At 37.5% G+C, this 27,167-nt stretch overlaps 1 protein-coding gene across 2 annotated transcripts in view; it reads left to right on the top strand.

Annotated features, from left to right (window-relative positions):
• Positions 1-27,167, top strand: part of CCDC39 (coiled-coil domain 39 molecular ruler complex subunit) — a 247,000-nt gene that overhangs the window by 99,147 nt on the left and 120,686 nt on the right. The window contains exons 4-5 of one of the 2 annotated variants that reach the window (XM_063704408.1): positions 18,522-18,584; positions 21,608-21,678. The exons of the other annotated variant lie outside the window; for it this stretch is intronic. The gene's annotated coding sequence lies outside the window, so the exon portion shown is untranslated. The remainder of the gene's footprint in view (positions 1-18,521; positions 18,585-21,607; positions 21,679-27,167) is intronic. 2 annotated transcript variants of the gene reach the window in all.

Raw genomic sequence — 27,167 nt, 5'->3', positions numbered from 1 at the left:
TTCCTATCAGCACAAAGACACTCAAAGCTGTCTTTTCTCTTTCTGTTCCAAAGAGTCTTATCCTGAGAGGATAAGTTTTGTAAAAAATGATTACAAAGATATATACTAGATAATATATATAATAGATATATATAATAGATACATACTAGATAATATATATCTACTATATTACAAATCACACAGGTATATATCTTTTGAAACATGTGTTATATAATTTCAATTATATCTACCCTTTTTCTTTTTTATTTTGATGGCGGGAAAATCTTTTTTTTCATATTTATTGTCCAAAGGATATTATATTGCTTTACATTCTCAACCCTCTGAACCTTATCCCACTCTTTTTCTTTCCAAATAGCCACATTGTCCTTGGATACATCAAAGAAGTCTGGATATAGCGTAAGGCTGATAGATGAGAAACATAAATGAGAGGTTCCAAAAACATGGCACTGTAAGATTAACACAGGTACCACCACTGACCCTCAAAAATAAGACTTCTTTTTTTAATTAAGATTTCCATAACAATTACAACATGTTATAAATAATTATATCAAAAGCCATCTGAATTTATTATTTTACTTATTTCTTTCTTAATCCAATTTAATTTCATAACTCAATTACTTTAGAATGCTGATACTAGGAATTTGCAGTTGAAGAGATAGCACATTTCACCAAAAACAGTCTGAGACTTATAGTTTTTTCAAGCAAAGTTTTCGCATGGAATTTTTATTAGTTCATTTTGTTGAATGTACCTTCTTGAATTTCAGGGGCCATTGGTCATGTGATAGAAAAATCTTTGACCATTGTATTGTAGTCATCACAAACGAATTATTTTATATTTTTGTTAAGTGTACTTGTTGCTAAATGTGATTTCTTTTTTTTCTTTCCAGCTTTTAGGTTCTAGGGTACATGTGCTGGTTTGTTATATGAGTAAGTTGCATGTCTCTGGTCTGGTGTACAAATTACTTTGACACCCAGGTAGTGAGCATAGTACCAAATAGATAGCTTTTCATTTCTCATCTACCTCCCACCCTCCACCCTCAGGTAGGTTCTGGTGTCTATTGTTCCTTTCTTTGTGTCCATGTGCACTCAATGTTTAGCTCCCACTAATAAGTGCGAACATGCAGTATGTGGTTTTCTGTTGTTGTGTTAATTTTTTTTAACTGGATCTTAAAGTGGAAAACATGTCTATTAACATTCAAACTCCCCTCATAGAAGGTCATATAAAAATTCTTAGTATTTTGATTATACATTAGTCTACATTTTCTACATAGTTACAATGATGACATCATTAGTTCTGTTAAACGTAAGTCACTTTCAAATCCAATACTTGAATAATTTCCTCTGTACATGGTTTAGCAGGGCTAATTAGCATAAGATGCCATTTATTAAGAGGTATATGATCTGAGTATTAACAGTTGCTGAGGTTTGGTATTTTTATGCAGCGTTTTCTTTTTGCTTTGATAACAATACCACAAAACTCTTAAGGATACTGAAATTTAGTAAGTAAAGTTCAGAGACATTACTTTAGCTGTTGAGTCAAATCTCTACATAATACTATAATAATTAAAACATTAAAAAAAAAAGAAGTGTTGAAATCTGCACTAGTATAGACTGCCTATAGTCTATACTAAACACTAGTATAGACTGCCTCTGTTTTATTTTTCAAATTTATTCCAATATTACAAAGGTTATTCTAGCCTTTCTCTTTTTAAAAATTTTAACAGATTTTTATTGTTAAAAAGTTCCTCATGCCTCTTTGCACAATCCCCTCTCTTTACCCCCAGCTTCCATGGATCTGATTTCTCTCTATATGCTGTTGTCTTTCCAGAATGTCATATAATTGGCCATAAAGCATGTAGCCTTTTGTGTCTGGCTTCTTTCAGTTAACACAATGCTTTGAAATTCATACATGCTACATGTATTCATGGTTTGTTCCTTTTTACTGGTGAGTAGTGTTGCATTGCATGGTTGTACTACAATTTGTTTCTCCACTTACCAGTATGTTTATATGTTGCTGTTTTTAGTTTTTGACTATTATGAATAAAGTCATAAACATTTCCACATAGGTCTTTGTGTGGTCACATATTGTTATTTATTTTGGATAGTTACAAATGAGATTGCTGGTTCATATAAGATTTAACTTTATAGGTACTGTTAAACTATTTTTCACATGAACTGTATTATTTTGCATTCTAACCAATAATGTTTGAGACATCCAGTTGCTCTACATCCCTGTCTTGACTTGATACTGTCATTCTTTTGAATTGTAGCAATTCTAGTAAATGTGTGGTAGGTCTTTGTGTTTTAATTTACATTTTCTCAATGATTAATGATGTCTAACATCTTGTCATGTATTTATTTGCCCTCTGTATACCTTCTTTATTTTCGTTTTTAAATTTGCAAATTTAGCACCAAGCCTGGCCAATTTTTGTGTTTTTTTGTAGAGACAGGGTTTTGCCATGTTGCCCAGATTGGTTTTAAACTTCTGGGCTCAAATGATCCGCCCGTGTTGGCCTCCCAAAATGCTGGGATTACAGGTGTGAGCTACTGTGCCTGGGCTATATATGTTCTTTAATGAAGTGTTATTCAAATGGCTTTTAAAATTAGGTTGTTTGTGTTTTTATTGTTGAGTCATAAGAATTCTTATATTCTAAATATTTTTCTAAAATTTTTTAAGTTTTTTTTTGTTTCTTAGGAATATCTCTATTGCAGTAATGTTGCAAGTATTTTTTCCTAGTTTGTCAGTTGTCTTTTTTAAATTAAATTAAATTTTTTTTTTTCTGGGAAGAGAAAGTCTCCAGTGTGGACAGAAGGTGCTCTTTCTTCCCCTAGTTTATTGTTTGTCTTTTGATGTTACTAATGGTATTTCTTGCAATAAAAAGGTATCTATCTATCTATCTATCTATCTATCTATCTATCTATCTATCTATTTATTTAGAGATGGAGCCTTGCTCTGTCACCCAGGCTGGAGTGCAGTGACACAATCTCAGCTCACTGCAACCTCCACCTCCCAGGTTCAAGCAATTCTCCTGCCTCAGCCTCTGAGTATTTGGGATTACAGGTGCCCACCACCATGCCCAGCTTATTTTTGTATTTTTAGTAGAGAAGGGGTTTTACCATGTTGGACCAGGCTGGTCTCAAACTCCTGACCTCAAGTGATCTGGCCGCCTTTGCTGAGACCAGCTCAATCAATACCCTAACCCAGCAGCGCTAGAGGAATTAAAGACACACACACAGAAATCCAGAGTGCAGAGTGGGAATCAGGGGGCTGACAGCCTTCAGAGCTGAGAGCCACGAACAGAGTTTTACCCACATATTTATTGACAGCAAGCCAGTGATAAGCATTGTTTCTATAGATTATAGATTAACTAAAATGGGAAACAAAAGGATGGGGTCTGGCTAGTTATCTGCAGCAGGAATGTGTCCTTAAGGCACAGATCACTCATGCTATTGTTTGTGGTTGAGGAACGCCTTAAGTGGTTTTCTGCCCTGGATGGGCCAAGTGTTTCCTTGCCCTCATTCCAGTAAACCAACAACCTTCAGTGTGGGCGTCATAGTCATCGTGAGCATGTCACAGTGCTGCAGAGATTCTGCTTATGTCCAGTTTTGGGGCCTGTTTATGGCCAGATTTGGGGGCCTGTCCCTAACATGCCTTGGCCTCCCAAAGTGCTGGGATTATAGGCATGAGCCACTGTGCCTGGCAAAAAATGTTTATTTTTAAAACTGTACTCACATTTCTCAATTTAAAAAATTGCCACCGGATTTTGAGTCATAGGAAGCCTCTCTTAACAATGAGGTTTAAAGAGGAATTCTCTCATGCTTTCTTCTAGTGAATTCCATTTCTTCTGTCTAATTACATTTTAAAATATTTATATTTTATAATTTGTGAATTTTATTCTTGTATTTGATGTGAAGTCTGCATCTAATTTTGTTTTTTTCCATATGATTCATCAATTGACCCAGTGGGAGACAGGACTAGCTGGATTTCCTAGGCTGACTAAGAATTCCTAAGCCTAGCTGGGGAAGGTGACTGCAACCCACCTTTAAACACAGGGCTTGTAACTCAGCTCACACCTGACCAATCACGTAGTAAAGAGGGCTCACTAAAATACAAATTAGGCTAAAAGCAGGAGGTAAAGAAGTAGTCAAATCATATATTGCCTGAGAGCACACAGGGAGGGACAATGATTAGGATATAAACCCCAGGAATTTGAGCTGGGAGTGGGCAACCCCCTTTAGGTCCCCTCCCATTGTATGGGAGCTCTGTTTTCACTCTATTAAATCTTGCAACTGCACACTCTTCTGGTCCGTGTTTGTTCTGGCTTGAGCTGAACTTTTGCTCTCTTTCCACCACTGCTGATCGCCACCTTCACAGACCCACCATTGACTTTCACCCCTCTGGATCTGGCAGGGTGTCTGCTGCGCTTCTGATCCAGCAAGGTGCCCATTGCCCCTCCCGTTTGGGCTAGAAGCTCGTCATTGTTCCTGTGCAGCTAAGTGCCCAGGTTTGTCCTAATCAAGCTGAACACTAGCCGCTGGGTTCCACGGTTCTCTTCCATGACCCATGGCTTCTAATAGAGCTATAACACTCACTGCATGGCCCAAGGTTCCATTCCTTGGAATCTGTGAGGCCAAGAACCCCAGGTCAGAGAACAAAAGGCTTGCTGCCATCTTGGGAGTGGCTGCCACTATCTTGGGAGCAGCCCATCACCATCTTGGGAGCTCTAAGAACAAAGACGCACCCATAACACCAGCACTATTTAGTAAACCTTTGTTTCAGTCATTTGAGATGACATTTTTATCATATATTTAATTTCTACATATATTTATGTCTACTTCTGGGCTTTCTATTTAATTTCTGTTAGTCTATGCATCAGTATCACATTACTTTCACTATGTATGGTCTATAGTATATTTTAATGTAGGATTAAATCTAGACAGGATTAGTATCCCTCATAGATTTGCTTTGAGTGTTTTCCTGACAATTTTTGCATATTTGTTTTTCATATGAACTTTTTAAAGATAAACTTTTTATTTTAGAATAGTTTTAGATATATAAAAAGTTGCAAAAATAGTGCAGAAAATTCCCGATATACTCCACAGTTTCCCTTTATTATTAATGTCTTAAAATAGTACGTTTGTCATGATAATTGAACCAATAACTACCAATAACAATAATACCTTGTTATTAACTGAAGTTCATACTTTATTCATATTTCTTTGGTTTTGACCTAATGTTTGTTTTCTGTCCTAGGATTCCATTATATTTATTTGTCATATCTTCCTAGGCTCCACTTGGCTGTGGTAGTTTTTCAGGGTTTCCTTGTTTTTTTGATGACCTTGACAGTTTTTAAGAATTCTTGGTCAGGCATTTTATAGAATATCTCACAATTGGGATTTCTTTGATGTTTTCCTCATGATTATATTGGGTTTTGGGTTTGAGAGAGGAAAACCAAAGATGGAAAGTGACATACTTACCATATATTTTCAACATGACATCACTGTTGATGTGAACCTTGAACACTTGGCAGAGAGAGTTTTTATCATGTTTCTCCACAGTGAAGTTACCCTTTTCATGCTACTCTTGATAAGGAAGTCACTATATATAGACCACACTTAAAGACTGGGGAGTTATGCTCCTCTTCCATGAGGATCGAGTATCTACATAAATTATTTGAAATTCCATCCTAAAGATTTATCTATTCTTCCCCACATATTTATTCAATTATTTATTTATATCAGGATAGACTCATGGATATTTATTCTATATTTTGGGGTATAATTTGATATTTCTTTATTTTGTTGCTGAAATTGTTTCAACTTTGGCCCCTGAGGACTCTTTCAGTTGGCTCCTGTGTCCAGTTGACATAACCCCATCATTATGATTTTGTTTGAGAATTTCCTTTTATTCCTATACTACATGTATTTTACACCTTTTTAAAGTGTCCCACAGTTCTTGAATGTTCTGTTTTTCTACTTTTCCTTTCCTCTTTTCTCTTTGCATTTAAATTTGGGAAGTTTCTATTGACCTATCTGCAAGCTCACTGAGACTTTCCTTGGTTGTGTCCAGTCTCCTGATGAGCCCATCCAAGATGCCCTTCACTTCCGTTACAGTGCTTTTTACTTTTAATGTTTCCCTTTGAGTCTGAGAGTTTCCATCCCTCTGCTTAAACAACCCATCTTTTCTTGAATGTTGTCTCCCAAGAGTGCATAACATATTAATCATAATTATTTTAAATTCCCTGTCTGATAATTCCAACATCTGTGTCGTATCTGAGTCTGGTTCTTATGCTGGCTTTGTCTCTTCAGACTGATTATTTTCTTGCCTTTTGCCTTTCTTTGCCTTGTCATGCCTTAAAAGCTGGACATGTTGTATCAGATAATATGAACTGAGGTAAATTGGCCTTTAATATGAGGATTTATGTTAACCTGCCTAGGAGTGGGGCTATGTTTAATGTTTCCTATAGCTATAGTTATCAGAGGCTTCAAATATGTCCCTTTTTTTTCTCCATTCTTGATTTTGGGACTTCCTAAGTACATTTCAGAGTCTGTATCTTGCTGCTCCTTTAGCTACAATCCAATGGTAATTATACTGTAATCTTGTTTGTGTGGTAGTATGGTGGTAAGGTGTGGAGGGATGGGAGCATTCTATAATATTCCAATTAAATCTCAGTGTTTTAGTGGTCCTCTCTTTTGGGGCTATGACCTTCACCTGTGTTTCTCTCCTTTCATCCCTGCTCCCTTCTTTAGCTATGACATTCCCAATGTATTGCCTCTAATTCCTGACACCTTTTAACATTATTTTAAACCCCTTTAGGTGAGTCAGAAAAGCTAGAGGCTACTGGAGTGAGAGGAATGATTTACTGATAGGAACCCCACAGGTTATTACAGATTATATCAAGAAAGATTTCATCATGACTCTGGCAATGCTTTTTCCCTCCAAGTAAACCTTTCTTACAAAGAAAGCTCTGTGCATATTTCTGTATTTCACAATGATTACTCTTCCTTCCGCCTGTCAGAGGCATGAGAGTGTCTTTCTCAGTCTTCTCTTTGAGAACCTGATAAAGTTCCTAAAAGGAAAGCTCAGAGAATTATAGACCCCAAGGATACTGTCCCCAGGAGTTTCTCATTCCAATTCGAGTTCAAACTTACTGTCCTGCAGTTCATCAAAACTACCATTTGAAAGTTCCTACTAGTTTATGGACCCAGAGACTTCTGTTCCAGGTAAGCGGATCTCAGATGTGTCTCTCTAGATGAGCTTGCTTCTCCAGATTTGGGGGTAGCAATTTGCCTTATAATCTCAGTTTTCTAATGGGTTAAAGAAAAATAATTGATTTTTCAGTTTGTACAGCTTTTTCTTGTAAACACAATGTAACAACCTCCAAGCTCTTTACAAGTCAGATTTGAAACTGAAAGTATCCCTATGAACCTTTTTGTCAACTTATCTAGCTTCATAAATAAGCTGTTACTATATTTAATGGGATTTCATCAAATTAATAAATTCACTTTGGGGAGAACTGACAGCTTTATGCTGCTGCATTGTAGTATCCAACAAGAGGAAATGCCTTTATGTTAATTTACTTCTATTTTTGTGACTTTCAGGATTGATTTAAAGCTTTCCTCACTAGTCTTGCACATTTCTTAAGTTTATTTCTAAATATTTAATTTTCTCCATTGGTGTCATTATTGGGAATTTGTCTACTATTATTTTCTCTAACTGGTTATTATTTGTGTAGATGAAGACTATTGATTATTGAATGTTAATTTTATGTCCTGACTTATTCATTCATTTATTATTGGGGCCAGTTTTACCTTCAAATTTCTGGGGGTTTTTATGTGCACTAGCATATCATCTACTTAATAGAGGTAGTTTTACTTGTCTTTAACAATTCTCATGCCTTCGGTTGATTCCTCTTGTTTATGTGCATTGACTAATACCTCTACTACAAAGTTGAATAGTAATGGAGATATTTGGCCTTCTTGCCTGTTCCTGAATCTTAGTGAAAAATGCCTCAAGTGTTTCCTCATTAAGACTTTTTAAGGCTAAGGTGTATGTATTTTAGGTAGTTAAGAAAATATCCACCAATTTTTATTCTCTGGAGTAACTTTCTTACCAGAAATGAGTGTTGAATTTGTCAAAGTTTTTCTTCAGCATTTATAAAAATAAACACATTTTCCCCTCAGATCTATTAAGATAGTTTATTATATTAGTGGATTTAATAACGTGGAATACACCTCGAATTTCTGGGGTAAATCTTACTTGATCATGGTGTGTTATTTTCTTCCTTAGGTTTGGACACTGCTGGCCAACATTTTACTTAGCACTTTTGCATGGATATTCACTGGTCTTTAGTTTTCATTTGTTTGTACTTTTAGATATAATTATCAATGTTCTACTTCCTTCTTTAAAAGAAGTAAGTCGGTTTGCTCATTTTCAATGCTCTGGAATGGTAGTCCCCAACCGTTTTGGCACCAGGGACCAATTTCGTGGAAGACAATTTTTCCACACAAGGGATTGGGGGCTGGGGGAGATGGTTTCCGGATGAACCTGTTCCACCTCAGATCATCAGGCATTAGATTATCATGAGGAGAACAACCTAGTTCCCTCACATGTGGAGTTCACAATAGGGTTTGCACTCTTATGAGAAGCAAATGCTGCTGATGATCTGACAGAAGGCGAAGCTCAGTCAGTAATGCTCATTCACCTTCTGCTGTGTGGCCCAGTTCCTAACATGCCATGGGTCAGCACTGGTCCATGGCCTGAAGGTTGGGGACCCCTACTCTGGAACAATATATGGAGCACTAGTAGTCTCTGTTCTTTAAAGGTTTGGTAAAAATTCCCTGTGAAACTGTCTTAGCCCAGTGCTTTTTGTGGGATAATTCCTTGATAACATTATTTTGTTTAAAGAAATCGTTCTACTCAAGCTTTTACTCTCTAATGGGATCAGTTTTGGTTATATTGCTCTAGAAATTATTATTCCTTTCTAGGTTTTTAAATTTATTTGCATAGAGGGCCACAAATTAACATCTTATGAGTTAATTTTTTTTATTTGAATGGTTATTTACTCCTTGTAATTTTTTTTTTTTTTTTTTTGAGATGGAGTCTCACTCTGTCGCCTAGTCTGGAGTGCAGTGGCATGATCCCAGCTCACTGCAACCTCCACTTCCCAGGTTCAAGCAATTCTCCTGTCTCAGTCTCCTGAGTAGCTGGGATTACAGACACCCATCACCATGCTCGACTAATTTTTGTATTTTTAGTAGAGACAGGGTTTCACCATATTGGCCAGGCTGGTCTCGAACTCCTGACCTCAAGTGATCCACCTGCCTCAGTCTCCCAAAGTGCTGGGATTACAGGCATGAGCCACTGTGCCTGGACCCTCATTGTAATTTCTTATTCTGTATGTTTATATATGATTTTTCTCTACCGTGAGAACTAGCAATTTGTTCATTTTTTCCCAAGAGGCAGGATTTGGATATATTAATTAGTTCTACTGTTTTTCTATTCTCCACCTACAAATTTTTGCATATCTTCCTGATTTTCCTGTTTATAAATTCTTTTGGTTTATTTTGTTGCTTCTTCTACCTCATTTGTGAGTTGGAAATATAACTTACTTATCTTCATTCTTCTATTTTTATTGGTAAGTGTTTAGTGGTATGATTTCCTCTGGTTACTACTATAAATGTGTTCAAACAAATTATGCTACGAAGTGTTTTCATTTTTATTATTTTTTAAACATTCTGTAATTTTGGATTATATTTTCTCTTTTACCCAAGAGTTGCTAAATAGGTGTTTCTTTTTAAAGTTCCAGGTGGAAGGATCTTCCTTTTTTTACCTTATTAGTAATTTCTAATTTGATTTTGTGATCATAGATTATTGCTTTAATATCTCTACTTTATGGAAGCTACTGATGTTTTGTTTGCAGCTTAATATTTAATTAATTTTATAGTGTTTAGTAAGCACTTGAGAAAAAGTGCTATTCTCTCTAATCAGTGCACAAATTTTGATATATAGCCATCAGAACAAACTTACTGACTGTGTTGTTTAGGTCTTCTATATCCTTACTGATAGGACAGTACTTGATGTGCCTTATGTTGATAATAGTGTGTTAGTCTTCTATTATTAGTGTTTTAATCTCTGTCTCATTGCATTTCTATAGCTTTTGCTTTATAAAGGTGATTGCTATATTATTTGGTTATAAGAAATACAAATTATAAGAAATTTATAACAAATATTCTTGTGAATTTTAGCTTTTAGCATGTAAACATTCTCTTCTTTGTTACGTATACTGCTTTCTCACTTGAGTTCTGATATCAGAGTTGCTACTATAGCTTTCTTATTGTTTCCATATGCCTGGTACATTTATCCATCCTTTTATTAGTTCTGAATCACTTTGTCTTAATGTGACTTTTATATACAGCACATTGCTGGGTATTGCTTTGTGAGCCAAATTGAAAATATTTTTCTTTTAGTAGGGGAGTTCAGCCTATTTACACGTATTGATGTGACTGGTATGTTTGCTCTCGATTTTGATATAATATATACATAATTATTTGTGTTGTATAATGTTTGCTTTGTTTCTCTATGAGGCATGTGTTCTTTGCTCTTTTATATTTACTTTCAGTATTTACAAAGATATTTATTTTTGTTGTGGTGATTACCTTTGTACTTTGTACTGTCTTTTACAATACCTATTCACCTCTATTTCCTCATGTAATCTTTTACTATCTGATTTATTAGGTTTTAATAGTCTCCTTTAACTCTTCTACCTATTACCTATACAACAGTGATTCTCAATTGGGGTGATTTTGCCCCATAGGAAGCATTTGGCAATGGAGACATTTTTGGTAGTCACACTGAGGGGATATTACTGGCATCTAGTGGGTAGAGGTTGGAGATGCTCCTAAATATCTTATAATACACAGGACAGCTCTCAAAACAAAGAATTATCTGACACAAAATGTTAAAACTGCTGAGATCAAAAGACCCTGCTGCATAGAAATTTTTTCTCTTTCCCTCTCTTTTTCTCCCATTTTTGTAATAATTAAATATTTTCACAATATATAGTATTTGTACATTATTCCTCCTTTGTCCTCATTTTGTTTGTAATACTCCATAATTATACATACATATATATATGTATATATATATATATATATACACACACACACACACATATACACTCATTTTTTTCCTGATATTTTCTCAGTTATCTCTTGGTTGGATGAAACTCATCCTTTAGTACTATGTTGTCTAGTAAGTTAGCCACTAGCTACATGTGACATTGAGAACTGGAAATATGGCTAGAAAAAATTAGATGTGGTATAAGTGTAAAATACACTGAATTCAAAAATTTAGTGCAAGGAAAAAATGTAAAATATCTCATTTTTTATATTGATCATATATCAAAATTGCAATTTTTTTATATATTGGGTTAAATGATAAATATTATTAAAATTAATTTTACCTCTTTTTACTTTTTAACAAATGGTTAAGACAAGACCTCAAATATTTTTTGGAAACTGTCCTATTGTTTCATTGTGTGTTAAATACAGGAAAGACTGTAGAAAGCTAGGGAAAGATTTCTCCATTGTTGGACTCCTAAGACAAAAAGGGTGACATAGTTGGGTTTTTGAATCATTTTCAAGTTGCCTGTTTTATATAACATGTTGTGTGTGCTGATTATTAAGCGGTTGTCATTCAGCTCCAAACCCTCCCTTCTTTGCTTTGTGATACTAGGCTGAAGACTCTGCAGTTACATTTCTGCTCAATCAAATGCTTTCCTGTTAGGCTCTGCCAGTAGGCAGTGCTAGTGGGAGATAGGAAAACTGGAGGAGGAAGATGGGACTTGACCTTTCTTGGATTGCTTCCTGTTCTGCCTTTGCTTCTTATTCCTGTCAGTTGGTTTCAGCAACAAGTGAAAAAAAACTAAAAAAAAAAAAAAAGGCTGTTGGTTCTAGTTCCTTCCTTCCTTCCTTCCTTCCTTCCTTCCCTCTCTTTCTTTCTCTTCCTTTCCTTTCCTTTCTTTCTTCTTTCTTTCCTTCCCCTCCCCCTTTTCTTTCCTTCCTTCCTTCCTTCCTTCCTTCCTTCCTTCCTTCCTTCCTTCCTTCCTTCCTTCCTTCCTCTTTCTTTCTTTCTTTTCTTTCTTCCTCTCACTCTGTCACCCAGGCTGGAGTGCAGTGGCACAATCGGCTTACTGTAACCTCCACCTCCCGGGTTCAAGCAATTCTCCTGCCTCAGCCTCCTGAGTAGCTGAGTTTACAGGTAGCCACCACCACACCCGGCTAATTTTTTGTGTTTTTGGAAGAGACGGGGTTTCACCATGCTGGCAAGGCTGCTCTCGAACTTCCTGAGCTCAAGTGATCCACCCGCCTTGGCCTCCCAAAGTGCTGGGATTGCAAGCGTGAGCCGCCGCACCAGCCCTAGTTTGCAGCTTTTCTGGAATCAGCCCTAATGCAGACTCTCAGAGATGACAGCATCTATTGTCCTGTGCGTTCTCCTCACAGGTACAAGACCCAGTTCTCATGGTCCCTCCTCTAGGCTCTCAAGTTTTAGGAATTGCATCCAGTTTTCCATTTACAGTTTTCTGAAAGAGATTCCAAACAGTATTCGTTCTTTTAGAGGGCAAATTACTGCACAATGCACTAAATAAGGTTACTTCTTTTTTTTTAATAACTTTTTGTTTGTTTGAGATGGAGTCTTGCTCTGTCGCCCAGGATGGAGTGCAGTGGCGCAATCCCGGCTCACTGCAAGCTCCACCTCCCGGGTTCATGCCATTCTCCAGCCTCAGCATCCCGAGTAGATGGGACTACAGGCACCCGCCACCATGCCCGGCTAATTTTGTTTTGTATTGTTAGCAGAGACGGGTAGGTGGGATTATATGCCAGTGCCACCAAGCCCGGCTAATTTTTTTTTTTTTTGTATTTTTAGTAGAGATGGGGTTTTGCCATATTGGCTAGGCTGGTCTCGAACTCCTGGCCTCAAGTGATCTGCCCGCCTCATCCTCCCAAAGTGCTAGGATTATAGGCGTGAGCCACCAAGACTGGCCTAGATAAGGTTACTTCTCTGCTGAACACTTCCTGGTAAATTTTTAAAAATGAAATTTATTTTATGTTTATGATTTATGTTTATGATTTATGTTATGTTTTCTATTTGTGAAAGGAATTTACTTTCATGTCAGATGTCTTCAGAAAGTGTTCTGCCAATTTCTAGTCCCATTTGTAATGTATAAGAGTGTCTATCTCAAACTGGTAGAATTTTAAAAGAATAATGCTCAGATTATGTTTATGTGAGGAATACACATTTATAAGAAAGAATTCGGTAAACACATAAGATTGAAGACAAATATTAAAATTATTCCAAATCTTATTCCTTACATGTAAGCACTATTAAGTTTTGGTGTATTTTTTTTTTTATATTCTTAAGGCTGTTTTTAATCTCACTTTTTAAAAAATTGTCAAAATGATGCATGTTGTTTGTAACAAAAAATCCTAACAGTTTAAAAGTTAAAAGTAAAAGGCAATTTGCTTCCTTTTCTCCTCTCCCTAATTCCTATTCATGACCACTATCTTTGCTTTTAAAATTAGCATTACAATGTGCTTTTTGTGCTATTACAAATTTTAGTATAAATACTTAATACTACATTATATGAATATACACTAATTTATTTACACACTGCCAGAGGTTTAGGTTCCCTATTAAAAGTTTATAATTAACTTCTTTGTATGAAAAGTTTTTTTCTGAATTTAAGTGTTTTTTCCCAGAAGTAGAATCACTAAGTTAAAGCCGTTTTATATTTTTTAGTCTCTTGACATCTAATGTAAAATAGCTTTTGAGAAAAGTTATTTCAATTTATACTTCCAAGAACAATGGAATTTCTGATATTGAAATTCTGACTGCCGTGACTGATGACAAGAGATTTTTCAACCAGAGGCCTTTCTGTGTTTCTGTAAAGTCACTTTGCAGAGCACCTTTTGCGTTACACTTACTTGTCTATATGTCCTCTACAGAATGATTCCTAGTAAAAGATATTTTTATCTTTAAAAAATGTGTCCATTCTATCCCAGAAAACAGCAGCCACCAATTTTACACCCTTGGGATATCCTATTGGATAACAGGTCAGTGGCTGCCATGCTTCATGTGCATAATAATCCCAGGGATGCGGAGAGTGTCACTATGCAGAATGGGTTCTTACTCCTCGGGCTGAGTGAGTGAGTCTGGGGTTGGGGTTCTGGAATTTGTATTGTTAACAGGGGATTCTGATGCAGTGAATGATCTCTCAGCAGTCAAAGAGAATCTCTACTCTGTAGATTAAATTACTGATTCTTGATGTTTGCTGATTAACAGTGGTTGATTGCAAAAAAAAAAAAAAGCCATATAGTAAAAATGAATGTGGGAAATACTGACTTAAACATATTAAACAGGCTTAAATGTATTTCTCAGGATTTTTTATATGCCGATGCTCTCTAACTTTTCAATATGCTGTTGCTCTCTGTCTTTGCAAGGAGAGCTTATTTTTGTGCAGCCAAATTTATATAACGAATGGAATTCATTTTATTGTTTATTGTTTATTCATTTATTTATTTTTTTTGAGGCAGGGTCTCACTCTGTCACCCAGGCTTGAGAGCAGTGGCATGATCTCGGCTCATTGCCATCTCCACCTCCTGGGTTCAGGTGATTCTCTTGCCTCAGCCTCCTGAGTAGCTAGGCTTACAGGTGCATGCCATCCTGGCTGGCTAATTTTTGTTATTTTCAGTAGAGACATGGTTTTGCCATGTTGGCCAGGCTGGTCTCGAACTCCTGACCTCAAGTGATCCGCCCACTTGGCCTTCCAAAGTGCTGGGATTATAGAAGTGAACTGCTGCACCTGGCCTGTTTATTTTCTTTAGTTTGTTTTGTTTGGGCGTGGGCCAACTGTTAACATCTGATGTTCCTAGGAACGAAGTTTGAAAATCCTGGATTAAGTGGTCTTTCTATTACAGTATTTCCCATCATTCGCTTAGTACCTTAAAAAATTTAATGAACTTCCCTAGGCACATAGCTTTTATTATATGGTTTAGGCAAAGTAAAAACTTCATATTTTGTAAATCTAAATTTTCAGGGCTAGATTGACTTCCTAGCAAACATGCTTAACTTTTTTTCTTTATATTCAAATGCCTTTTTTGTTCATTCCGTTAATAAAAAGTGTACCAAAGAAATCTGTTTTGAAGCCCTCCATTTCCTATTAGTGCCTATTAACTAAAGTAAGATGTGATCTAGAAGAACTTCATGTAATAGAAATAAAGCCCACGTGACCAAAAATTTAACACTCATCCAACAACAACTGCTTTAGAAGTGGCAGGGTCTTTATTGTTTAGAATTTCTAATGTTGGGGTTTATTCAAAGGGTTATAAAAAGGTCTTTTGAAACATTCCTGTAGCAAATTATTTTGGCTGAATTACAAATCCTCAAAAGTGGGGCTTTATTATAATGGAAACAGAGTTAGAATAAACTCTAGCAACATTTGTAGGCAGCACTGTGTAATGAGGGTTGAGTGCATTGCTATATTATGACTAGAGGCATATCTTTTCACTATCTCAGTAAAGCACTCCTAGCTTTTATACACAGTGTTATTGGTCAAGTGTTCTGTAAGCTTCCCTGTTTCTTTTTATCCAATTGTTTCACGCATCTTCTGCATATGAAGCACTGCAATCTCAGGTGACCCTGTCAGGTTTAAATTATTAGCCCTGGATCATTCTCCTGTTAGAAATGTTCTACATATTCATCTGTAGAAGTAAATAACAGCTTCAACTTAACATGTCAACAACTCTATCGAACATTCTAGCTAACTTTGATGAGCTTTAATCTTGTTAATAGCACCCTCTGAAGTTTGGTTGGTCAGTAATCAGGAAGGAAAATAAAGGTTAACTCACTAATTTTTTACTGGTGTTTTGTAATTTGCAAAGCAGGTAATATACCTGAACAAATTAGAGAAACCTTGAAACGCTCCTGTGAGGCAGATATTGTTATAACCTCTTCCCTACAAAGGTAGGGAACCTGAGACTCAACTAAAGTAACTCACCCAAAATTTCTTCCTCAGGAAATGATGCAGCTAGGACTCGGAGCCAGATAGTTTGATGTGTAAATCTGTATGTTTTTTCTATCACATAAGTTTCATTTCTCCAAATCACCTTCCACTTAGACTATATAAACTCCAAGATAATTCGATTGTTTACATTCCAAAGAACATACCAACTTTCCAGTTACAAATATTTTCCATGTAACTTTGATGAAAGCAGTACAGTGTTGAGAACTGAGTGAATTACAAAGAATTGAGTTTGAGTAAATTCTGTGTTCACTTACTAGTCTTGTGACATTGAGAATGTTACCTCCTTGAGCTAGTTTCTATTTATGAAAATGAGGACTTACTATAGCATGTACTTTATGGGATTGTTATAAAATATTTATGGAATATGCCCAACACAATACTGAGGGTACCCAGTAACTGACTTCAACCTTATTTGCAAAATTTCACAATGTTTAATTTCACCTGAGCCAGAAAAACAGTAAAGGGTAAGAAATCCCCCCACTCTTTGCGTTCTGGAAAATGACTTAATAAGACTTACAGAGGCCAGGCATGGTGGCTCACGCCTGTAATCCCAGCACTTTGGGAGGCTGAGGTAGGTGGATCATTTGAGGTCAGGAGTTCGAGACCAGCCTGGCCAACATGGTGAAACCCCGTCTCTACTAAAAATACAAAAGTGAGCTGGGCATGGTGGTGTGTGCCTGTAATCCCAGCTACATGGGAGGCTGAGGCACGAGAATTGCTTGAACCAGGGAGGTGGAGGTTGCAGTAAGCTGAGATTGTGCCACGGCACTCCAGCCTGAGTGACAGAGCGAGACTCTGTTTAAAATAATAATAATAATAGGCTGGGCGCGATGGCTCACGCCTGTAATCCCAGCACTTTGAGAGGCCGAGGAGGGCGGATCATGAGGTCAGGAGATGGAGACCATCCTGGTTAACTCGGTGAAACCCCGTCTCTACTAAAAATAGAAAAAATTAGCCGGGCTTGGTGGCAGGCGCCTGTAGTCCCAGCTACTCCGGAGGCTGAGGCAGGAGAATGGCGTGAACCTGGGAGGTGGAGCTTGCAGTGAGCCAAGATCGCACCACTGCAGTCCAGCCTGGGCAACGGAGCAAGACTCTGTCTCAAAAAAAAAATAATAATAATAATAATATAAAAAGACTTACAGATGCCTCCTTTGTTTACCTATAACAAGGCCCGACATAGATCCTCAAAATTTCTTTTTTTAGCCTCATAAATGATTAGCTAAACTGCTTGTCCCATTGATCAATTGGAACAAAAGTCTTGGTATTCAAACTTTGGTTAAGCTTCTTTCCTTCCTCCAGGACCCTGAACTTTGGCCCACCCTGAGCCTGGGATAGCATACAATGCCCCTTTAGAATAAGCTGGTCTCGAGGTCAGACATTCTCTCATATACTATCTGATCGCACCATCTTTTATTCTACTTTCTCACACCTGGCTCTTCCTAGCTTTGTTTATTCCTCTCTGAAAAAGAAAAAAATCTTTTTTTTTTTTTTTTTTTTTTTTTTTTGCCCAACTTTTGAGATGCTTGCAGATCTCGTGGTCAGAGCATTCTTCCTGTTACAATTGTCCTCCCCCCCATTGCAATAGTTTCCTTACAATAATCTCCCCTTACAATAATCTTTTTGAATAAAATCTCTTCTAAGTCCAGATTTGTTTTTATTTGACAAATGTATAGAAGGATATTCTATGAAAGAGATCTGCAACCACTAGCATATTATCAAGAACATTCATAAAGTGAATGATTTTCTTTTGGTGGCTGCTTATGACATGGTCCTATAGCTCATCACTGGTCACTTAGAGGGAGGGAGATCAGGGTAAGGTCTAGAAAAGTTGCAGGAGGGTGGGAAATAGAACTCTTGTGACCAGCAAAATAATAGTCTCTTCTTTCTATTTAAAATAAGCTATAGTATATCCATCTGTCTTAGTCCATTTTGTGTTGCTATAACAGAATACTTGAGACTGGGTAATCCATAATGAACAGAAATTTAGTGGCTCATGGTTCTGGGAGGTCCATGATTGAAGGGCCTGCATTTAGCAACGGCCTTCTTGCTGTATCATCCCATGGTGGAAGGGCGAAAAGAGGTTGAGAAAGAGCAAGAGATTGAACCCGCAGCCTCAAGCTATTTTATAATTGACATTAATCCATTCATGAGTGTGGAGCTCTCATGACCTAAATAGTTTCCATTAGGCCTCACCTCTCAATGGTGTTGCACTTGGGGATTAAATTTCCAACACATACTGTTCTGGGGACACATTCAAGTCAAAGCACCATTCTATATGCTTCTCTGTATATAGAACATATAAAAATAATGTTAGGCAAGAATATTAAAAGAATGGAAAGTTGTGATAATTTTTTTTTCTTACAGCAAATGTTGAAACGGTATGAACTGTATGGTCTCATGGTGGTAAAAAATACATACATATGTTTGTATACACAGAGGAAAGACTAGAAGGTTCTGTACCTGTTAACAGTGGCTGATCCTAGAAGAGTGAAATTTAGGGTAAGATTTTTCATTTTTTTCCCCAAAATGTCTACAATGCACAAGGATTGTTTTTAAAAAATAGTTGTTCTTTATTTCTGTATTTCAAAGGAAATATATTGTCTTAGTCTGTTTGAGCTGTTTAACAAAATTCTGCAGACTGGGTGGCTTAAACAACAGAAATTTATTTTCTCACAGGTCTGGAAGCTAGACAGTCCAAGATCAAGGTTCTGGCAAGGTTCAATTTCTGATGAGGGCTTTCTTCCTGACTTGTCAACAGCTGCCTTTTCTGTGTGTTTTCACAGAACACTTCCTTGGTATATGCACAAGGAGAGAGGGAGAGGGCGAGTTCTCTGGTCTCTCTTCTTATGAGGTCACTAATCCTATCAAATCCGGACCCCACACTTATGATGTCATTTAAACTTAATCATTTTCTTGCTCCAAATATGACCACACTGGGGTTAGGGTCTCAACAAATGAATTTTACGGTGGGCACATACATTCCATTCATAGCACATATACTTACTATAACAGAGACAACCACTGTTCTAGTCTTTTTTTCTATGACCACACAAACATATATGGGGAGAGGATAATACACGTACACATACACATGCATGCACATAGCCACATAGTTTCTTTTTGCTTTATTGGGATCATACACTCCATATTGTTCAGTATTTTGCTTTTTCCACTTCACTACATATCCTAGACAACTTTACAAGTCACTTCATACAGATCTGTTTTATTATTTTTAATAGCTACTTAGATTCCTTATGAGTACCATCATTTGTTGAAAGACATTTAGTTTTTCACTTTTTGCCTGTATTATCTTTAAAATTTTTAAAGCAAACACAAAAATCAGTTAATATAGTAAGAGCCTAATGGCAAACAAAGAAAACATTCACATTTTAAAAAGCTAGAAGGAAATAAATCAAAATGTAAAGAGTACTTATTTCTGAATGTGGGGATATAGATAATTTTGTGGGTTTTTTTTAACAAAATAATTTGCTTTATTTTCTACCTTACAGTTGGTAAGGTTGCTGAACATTACTTTTCCCCAGTCTCCATGCAGAGTCTGCTTCAGTTCTGCTCTGTATCTCTGCCATAGAGGACAAAACTTCAGCTACTCTGGAAGTTACTCTGTTTAGCTATAAATAATAGCCAAAATTACATTTAATTGCATCATCATCATAATTTTCACTTTATTTACATAAAGCAGTAGCTTCCTTTTGGAGAAATTGTGTGTTGAGGAGAATGTGTATGGGATTTGTGTTTGACAGACTTTAGTTTTAAACTAGCTGAACTGTATGTGACTTGAAAAAGTTGCTTTTACTTTCCCTTAACAGCTCTCTTAGCTGCTAAACAGAGGCTTGTGAGAATTAGAGATCAAAGGATTGAAACAAAAATGCGGACACAGCTATTTATTTCTCACTTATATATACCAATGACAAGTGGAATTTATAATCTGTGTAATGTCCTTTCAGCCCTCCTTTTAATGTGTGTGAAATATATAAGAAATATATTGGAGTCCTCTTCCTGCAACCAGTTCACACAATGTTTAAGCCAGTGCTATGTAATTTCTCCCTTAGCTGGTTTTTATTCTAGGCACACTTGCCTTCTTTCTGTTATGCAAGCATTTTAAAAGTTGTTTTGAAGACAGGGATATTGCTCACTCCAGGCTGTTTGTTAAGAGAAGGTCAGGGCAGCCTTTGGTGGGTTAGGTCAATTCCTCTGGCATCACTGAGTGTCCCTGCAGTGCCCTTTTTGTTCTGCACAGTGGAAGCAGTGGGGTCCCTGTTCCAGGCTCCAGCCAGGTCTGTCCCCAGATTCTAACTCTGGGTTAGGCCTACAGAAGCGGGGAAAGAGGTGGGGTATATAGGAGGAAGGGATTGCCTCCTGAGAGCTTTTCCCAGAGCGTAAGAAACTGAGCTAGTGGTGTACTTTTCACAAGTCTGCTGCCGCCAAGAACTTGGTACACAGGATGCTCTCCAATTCTTCAGTGTGGTCTGAGAGACAAACCACCCTCCTTCTGCTCTTAAAGAAGAAAAAGTAAAGCATAGACATTGTAGGCTAATAATACAAGCCAAAATGTTAAAACAAAAACCCTAGGAAGTCTTCCATATTTGCTCCCCTCCCTACCACTAGGTCAATGTGCACAGCTAGATCTGTACTGTATATCTATATTTATATCTATATCTTTAATCCTATATATAGGGTTTTACACATGCATACACACACAAACCTACACATATTTCTATATATAACTATATATTATATACACACACACACATCCTTAACTCTATCTGCTTATATGTATACAGTTAATATTTTTGTGGTCCAAAGTGGTATCGTATTATACATGTATAAGATAGTGTAACTGATGCAAGGGTGGCTGAAGCACTTTTGGCTTCCATTCCTTTAACAGTAATTCCACACACTTAAACCTCCTTCCCTCTCCCTGCCCAGTAAGTACCCTAGCAGGTTGGTCTTGGAAAGCCACATTAATATCTTTTCCTTGAGATCTTCCAATAGTTTCATTGGTGATAAAGTTTTGCCTAGAGTATAGTTAGTACAGGAAAACGCTCGTACTTGCCTGGATATTATCTTTGTCATTTCCTTTCCTTACTTCCTCCACTCCTTGAGAGACTAGTAAATAAAAGGGAAATTAAAAAAATAAATAATTTGTTCAGAAAGTTTTTCATCCTAGCCTGTTGGCTTTGTGTCTCATCAAACAATCTGGGGTTCAAGTTGAGAGATGCAATCCTTGTCACAGTGTTTACTGAGTTCAACCCCTCCCCACAGTCCACTGTAGCCAGGCATCGTAATAATTACATTTTTAAAATATCTCTAAAACAAGTTACTTATGCCACAATTTAATGCTTATGTCCTTTTATTCTCTGAGGATACACAGAGCAGTTATTTGTGTTCACAGTTCTTCTGATTAAGCTAATAACTGGAAAATAATCGCATCCAAATGGGCTTCAGGATCTTAAGTGGTACTTGTGCTTGGGAACTAACAGATATTTCTCCTTTGGAAGCAGGTAGTTGGAAAGAACACAGCACAGAAAACTTTAGGATGAATTTTCCTAGCAGCCATTCTGTATCGTCAAAGGTGAGTTGCAGAGGAGGACTGGCAGGGAGTGCTTCAGTCCCACAGCCTGGAACAAACAGAAACACAGAAGGGATTCTGGAACTCTGCCAAATTGTTTGACCTCAGGGAAACTTGCTGGGCCTTATAAAAAAATACATAGTTCAGTTCTGACTTTTGCCTAGTTCCCATTTGACCCTTTACCCAGATCTGTCTTTCCCAACCAGCCTTCAATCCCTGAGGAGAGAGTTAATGGCACACAGGAGTGGGGTGATTTGGGCAATGAGTGCTTCTTCCTTTCAACCTGTTGCTGCCTAACACAAGGACAATTGGTCTTCCACCCTCTTCACGGTTCATTCAGTCATTGTCCCTGTCTTCCAGGTGAGTTGAGGTGAGCAGCAGTGATGAAAACAAAGCCACACTTTGTAATGATTTTTGCATCTAAATTGGACTTCTTCATAAAGAAGTGACAATGGGTGTGGCATGCTCAATAAGCCACGTAATGTTCCTCCGTATATTGTGTTTTAAAGGCCTCTTTATCCTTCTTTAAAACAATGTTAAAGTTATTATTGCTACTTGTTTCTATGTTTTATAGGCTCAATGAGGGAAGAACTTTGTTTTATTCACTGCTATATCCCCAGCACCTAGAACAGTTCCTGGCACCCAGTAGACCCTCAATAAGTATTTGTAGAATGTTTGTAGAATGACAACAGTTATTGTTACTTCACAGCTTTCAAAGGCCTCAGTCACAAGAAAGAGACTTTAATATTATGTGTAGTAAGTGGTAGGTTCGTTTTGAGACAGAGTCTTGCTCTGTCACCAGGCTGGAGTGCAGTGGTGTGATCTCTGCTCACTGCAACCTCTGCCTCCTGGGTTCAAGTGATTCTCCTGCCTCAGCCTCCCGAGTAGCTGGGACTACAGGCATGTGCCACCACACCCAGCTAATTTTTGTATTTTTAGTAGAGATGAGGTTTTGCCAAGTTGGCAGGATGTTCTCTATCTCTTGACCTCGTGATCCGCCCGCCTTGGCCTCCCAAAGTGCTGGGATTATAGGAGTGAGCCACAGCACTCGACCAGTAGATTCTTTTTAAAATCACCAACAAAGATCCTTAGTTCAGATTTTTTAAAAGTAAGAAACATGTCTCTTGTGTTATTTATGCACTACCCTGAAGTGCCTGGAAAAGGAGAACTCCATAGGTCCAGTGAAGGCTGCTGACTACAGATGCCTTTCTAATGACACTTGGCTGAGAAACCATTCAAACTCAGAACCCTCTCCTGAGATGGCTAATAAGAGCAACAATGGTTCATGTGGAACCAGGGAACACAAACTTTGGTTTAACCATTTTCTTGTATTGTTATCAAATGAAGTGATCTCTAGTTACCTGCAGTGCAGTCAAAGAACCACATGCATGAACAACCAGTATAGAAACATCCCATTGTGACTGCCTCTATTTGTTGCTCTGTACATCTCCTGCTTTGTACCAGAAAAGGATTTGAATGCCTATCTGTGCCATTGTGGCACTTTTGACAAGATGCAGAAGATTAGGAACAGGGAACTGAAATAGGAAAAAAGATGCCAAACAGGAACTGGGATGGGAATTATTATCGTCTTAGGAAAAGTCATGTATAAAGTGTTGGTTGTGTGGAAACTGTAGCATGAAAAGTTTAAGAATGGAATTAAACTAACAAAATTCATCTAAAAATGGAATTAATGAAAAAGTGCGTAAAGGGACAAATAAATGGTTAATCTAAAACCCATGTATTTGGTAGTTTCTAGATCTCAGGAATCATGTTCCTGTTCTTATTTCGGTTTTGGCATCACATGTAAATCACTTGTTTTAAAATGCTGTATACTATGAGTTTCTTCCTATATTAACATGCATCTTACAATATTACGGTAGAAAGAACAGCCCATGTTTCATAAATTTCACTGAAAAAGTACTAAGGAAAATGTGATTTGTAAAAATTGCTTTCCTCAGTCATTCATTTATTTATCTTTTGTGTTCAATCATTCATTTATCTTATTTCCATAAAGGATGTGAGGCTCTGGAAATACACTGAGGAAGAAAGTGCAATCTTTGAAGATGCAATGGAAAATTTTCCACAAAGAGTATTGTTAAAATAATGCCTTCATTATGAGAGATTTGGGAATTTTGTTTTGTTTTGTTTTAAGGCATAGTCTTGCTCTGTCACCCAGGCTGGAGTGCAGCGGCACGATCTCAGGATTTGGGAATTCTGATGTCAAAGTCCAGTTAATTTCTTGAAAGGCAAAACTGTGTTGTCTACTTTACCAAGGTCACTAAAGCTGGTGTATTCAAATACCATGTCTCGGAAACCAAATGGATTCTTGTCCTTCTAAGATGTTTCTAACAAGGCAATATATCCAAGAGCACCTAGTTCAAGGTAAATGCCTGTCTACTCCTCTCTTTCCTTCAATAACTTATCTAAATATGATCTGTAGTTTTCTTCAGAAATTACCATTTCCCACCATCAAAAACTGAAAACAGACTTCTGAGAGCAAATTTAATCTACTTTTGAGAAATATCAGAAGGATTCCTTAAAGAGTCTCAGATTTTGTTTCTTTTTCTTAATGCAATACTTTTAATTTCTAATGTGTTTTTGTTGTTGTTGTTGTTGTTGTTTGTTTGTTTTGAGACAGAACTCACTCTGTCACCAAGGCTGGAGTGGCAGTGGCTCCATCTTGGCTCACTATAACCTTTGCCGCCCTGGTTCAAGCAATTCTCTTGCCTCAGCCTCCCGAGTAGCTGGGATTACAGGCTCATGCCACCATGCCCGGGTAATTTTTGTATTTTAGTAGAGATGGGGGCTTCACCATCTTGGCCAGGTTGGTCTTGAACTCCTGACCTTGTGATCCACCCCTTCAGCCTCCCAAAGTGCTGGGATTATAGGTGTGAGCCACCATGACCAGCCTAATGTGTGTTTTTAATAAAAAGAAAAGTCGAACCTAGAAGGGAATCCATCATAACATGCCTTAGTCATAGGAAAAGGTAAAAACATCCTGAAGATAAGAGGAAAAATTATATCACAAAGCAAGGAAAAAAACCCCAACACCCAATGCACACTGAATTTAGAACACTTCAACACTCTGTTGCATGCAAATATCTTACTCTTATTCCACATTACTAAAAATACTTGTAGTTGCCCAACTGAGAAGGATTTGTTTAGCACAAATTTCTGGAGATGGCTAATTTCAATAACATTTAAAAATATACATTCTTACATATATACATTTATACGTATTCATTTAAGATTACTCTTTTTCCTCTAGGAATGACTTATATTGTAAACTACATTGCCGAGTAGCTTGTGTTTCTATGTAATGAAGTACCACTGGAGAGAACAGTCACTTGTGGCAGGTAGCAAAGAAATTTCAATAAAGTAAACTCTTAGGATTATCAAAATTATACATTTGGGGCTGTTAGCATGGCCTAGAAAAAGATGAGGACAGGCTCATCTCATTAAAAGAGAAGAAATAGTGGAATTAGCTTGAATCTAATTACAAGCCACACTATCTAATGTAAAAACATGACTGTTTTTTCACTCCCATTCATTTTGACTAGTAATTAGTTTTGGCCTCTAAAATGCCACCCTTTAATCATCCAAACACAGATGTGATTTGCCGTGCAATTTAATCTTGCTTTAATGAAGAACTAATGGACGCATCGCAAATTACTTTCCCTGTTGGAGAAAAATTCTATTTCCTGCTTTTCAAAAGATCAAGAGTATCTTGTGATAATAGCCCAAGCGGCCCTGGCAGCCTCACCGCACAGAGCAAACAAGCTCTTTTACTCAACTCCCAATTCAATGGAGAAAAAGAGGCTACAATTAGCAACAAAGCAGGGGAAACGCAGCATTACAGCCGAATCACTTTCTGTAGCTCAACCCCCAGTAACCACTGGCTTGTTAGAGCCAGGTCTAAAGTGTCAGGCACGAACAATGCGCTGTGATAAATTACTCTCTTCAAACAGCTGCACTGCTAATTTTCAATTATACACACAAATGGCTCTCAGATTGGAAGAAAATGGAGTGCATGGGGAGAACAGTAGTAGATTTCTATGTTTGTTTGGTAGTGAGTGTGGAGGCGGGAGAATGACATCCTGAAAAGAAAGCCGTAGTGAGGAGTCAGTGTTTGAACTTCAGAAGATGAGCCATCCCGAATCTTTAGGAGACCTGTGGTTTCCTCGCTTAGCGCTGGGTTCTAAAAGGACTGAAATTACGAGTTACTTTCCGTCGTGGATTTGTTTTTTTGGTTTGTTTGTTTTGACCTGTCACCCACTTTATACTGAAAATCCCCGACTGATCTCACTGCTCTGTCTTGGTAAGCCCATTTGGATTCACGAAGGCTCCGTTCCCCTAGGTACCCTTGCCATCTGTGTACCAAATCCCTCCAACCCTTCCACCTCCTTCCTTCCTTAGTTCTTCACCAACCTAACTGTGCTTGAACTTTCTATTCTTTCACTCTCCTTCACCCCATCAAACTGCTAGTCCTCATCGCCAGAGTTCAATGCTTTCTGTGTAGACTCTGAAGAGACACCTCCTCCAGCCAAATACAAAACATTCACCCTTATAGACTGAAAAATTTTAGAAATCTCAGTTGTTTTTTCTGAACTAGATTTTGCCTAAAGGGATATTAAAATTTGGTCAGTCTTTTCTCTCAAATAAGAACGGGTGTCATGAAATATTCCTTAATGCTTAATGCAGAGATAAACAATAAATCAACACACATTATTATTCTTGTTTCTTTACCTATGTGTTATCCATGTATCCTAAGTGGCAGCTTATTTGGGGGTTGAATTTTAAATTAGAGTTTGGGGAGGTACATGCCGCTGGACCATCTCTGATTCTTTCAGGACGGATTCATGGTGGACCTGAGCTCAAACCCACTCCACCCCAGACTGTTAGCACCTTTGTGGAACATATGTTTCCCCACTCCCTTGTTTTTCAGTTGTGGCTATTTTCCCCAAAACCAAAGGGAAGAGTTTGCTTTTTCATAAAAAGACATTTGCTAAAGATCTGAAGGGCGGCATGAGTTGATTTTCTTGTAGAAAACACGAAGGCAATTCTTGTTGAATCTATTTCTGTCCTATTCCAAGTAGGAGATTACAGCCACAAGTGTGTGACACAGAATTGTTCCTTTAGCTCACTCTCTTGGAAATCAGTTTGTGACAAGAGTAGCTGCTCTTTTGTCTCTCAGCAGGGATGGTGTTGATGTTACTGCATTTTTCATCTTCAAGACGCCACAAATCTTTTGCTTCCATCAGTGTTTGTTCATTGTGTTCACTGACAAGGAGGCACTCATCTTTTGGGGAGCAGTCTTGGTAGACGGTCCTTCCCCCCACCTTTTTTTTTTAACTGTGCTAATTCAAGCCAGGAGCCTTTTTTGACTTCAACAGCGGGGAAGAAGACAATAAGTGGGCCTCATCTGCTTAAGGGCCACACATTAAGTACGACACAATCATTTGGCCAGATGAGGATAATGGCCATTAAAATGT

The sequence above is a fragment of the Gorilla gorilla genome, chromosome 2 (assembly GCF_029281585.2).
Source record: "Gorilla gorilla gorilla isolate KB3781 chromosome 2, NHGRI_mGorGor1-v2.1_pri, whole genome shotgun sequence".
In the NCBI taxonomy this organism is placed as follows: domain Eukaryota; kingdom Metazoa; phylum Chordata; class Mammalia; order Primates; family Hominidae; genus Gorilla; species Gorilla gorilla.
The sequence above is the reverse complement of the archived record's forward strand: the minus strand, read 5'-3'. Positions and strand labels throughout refer to the sequence as shown.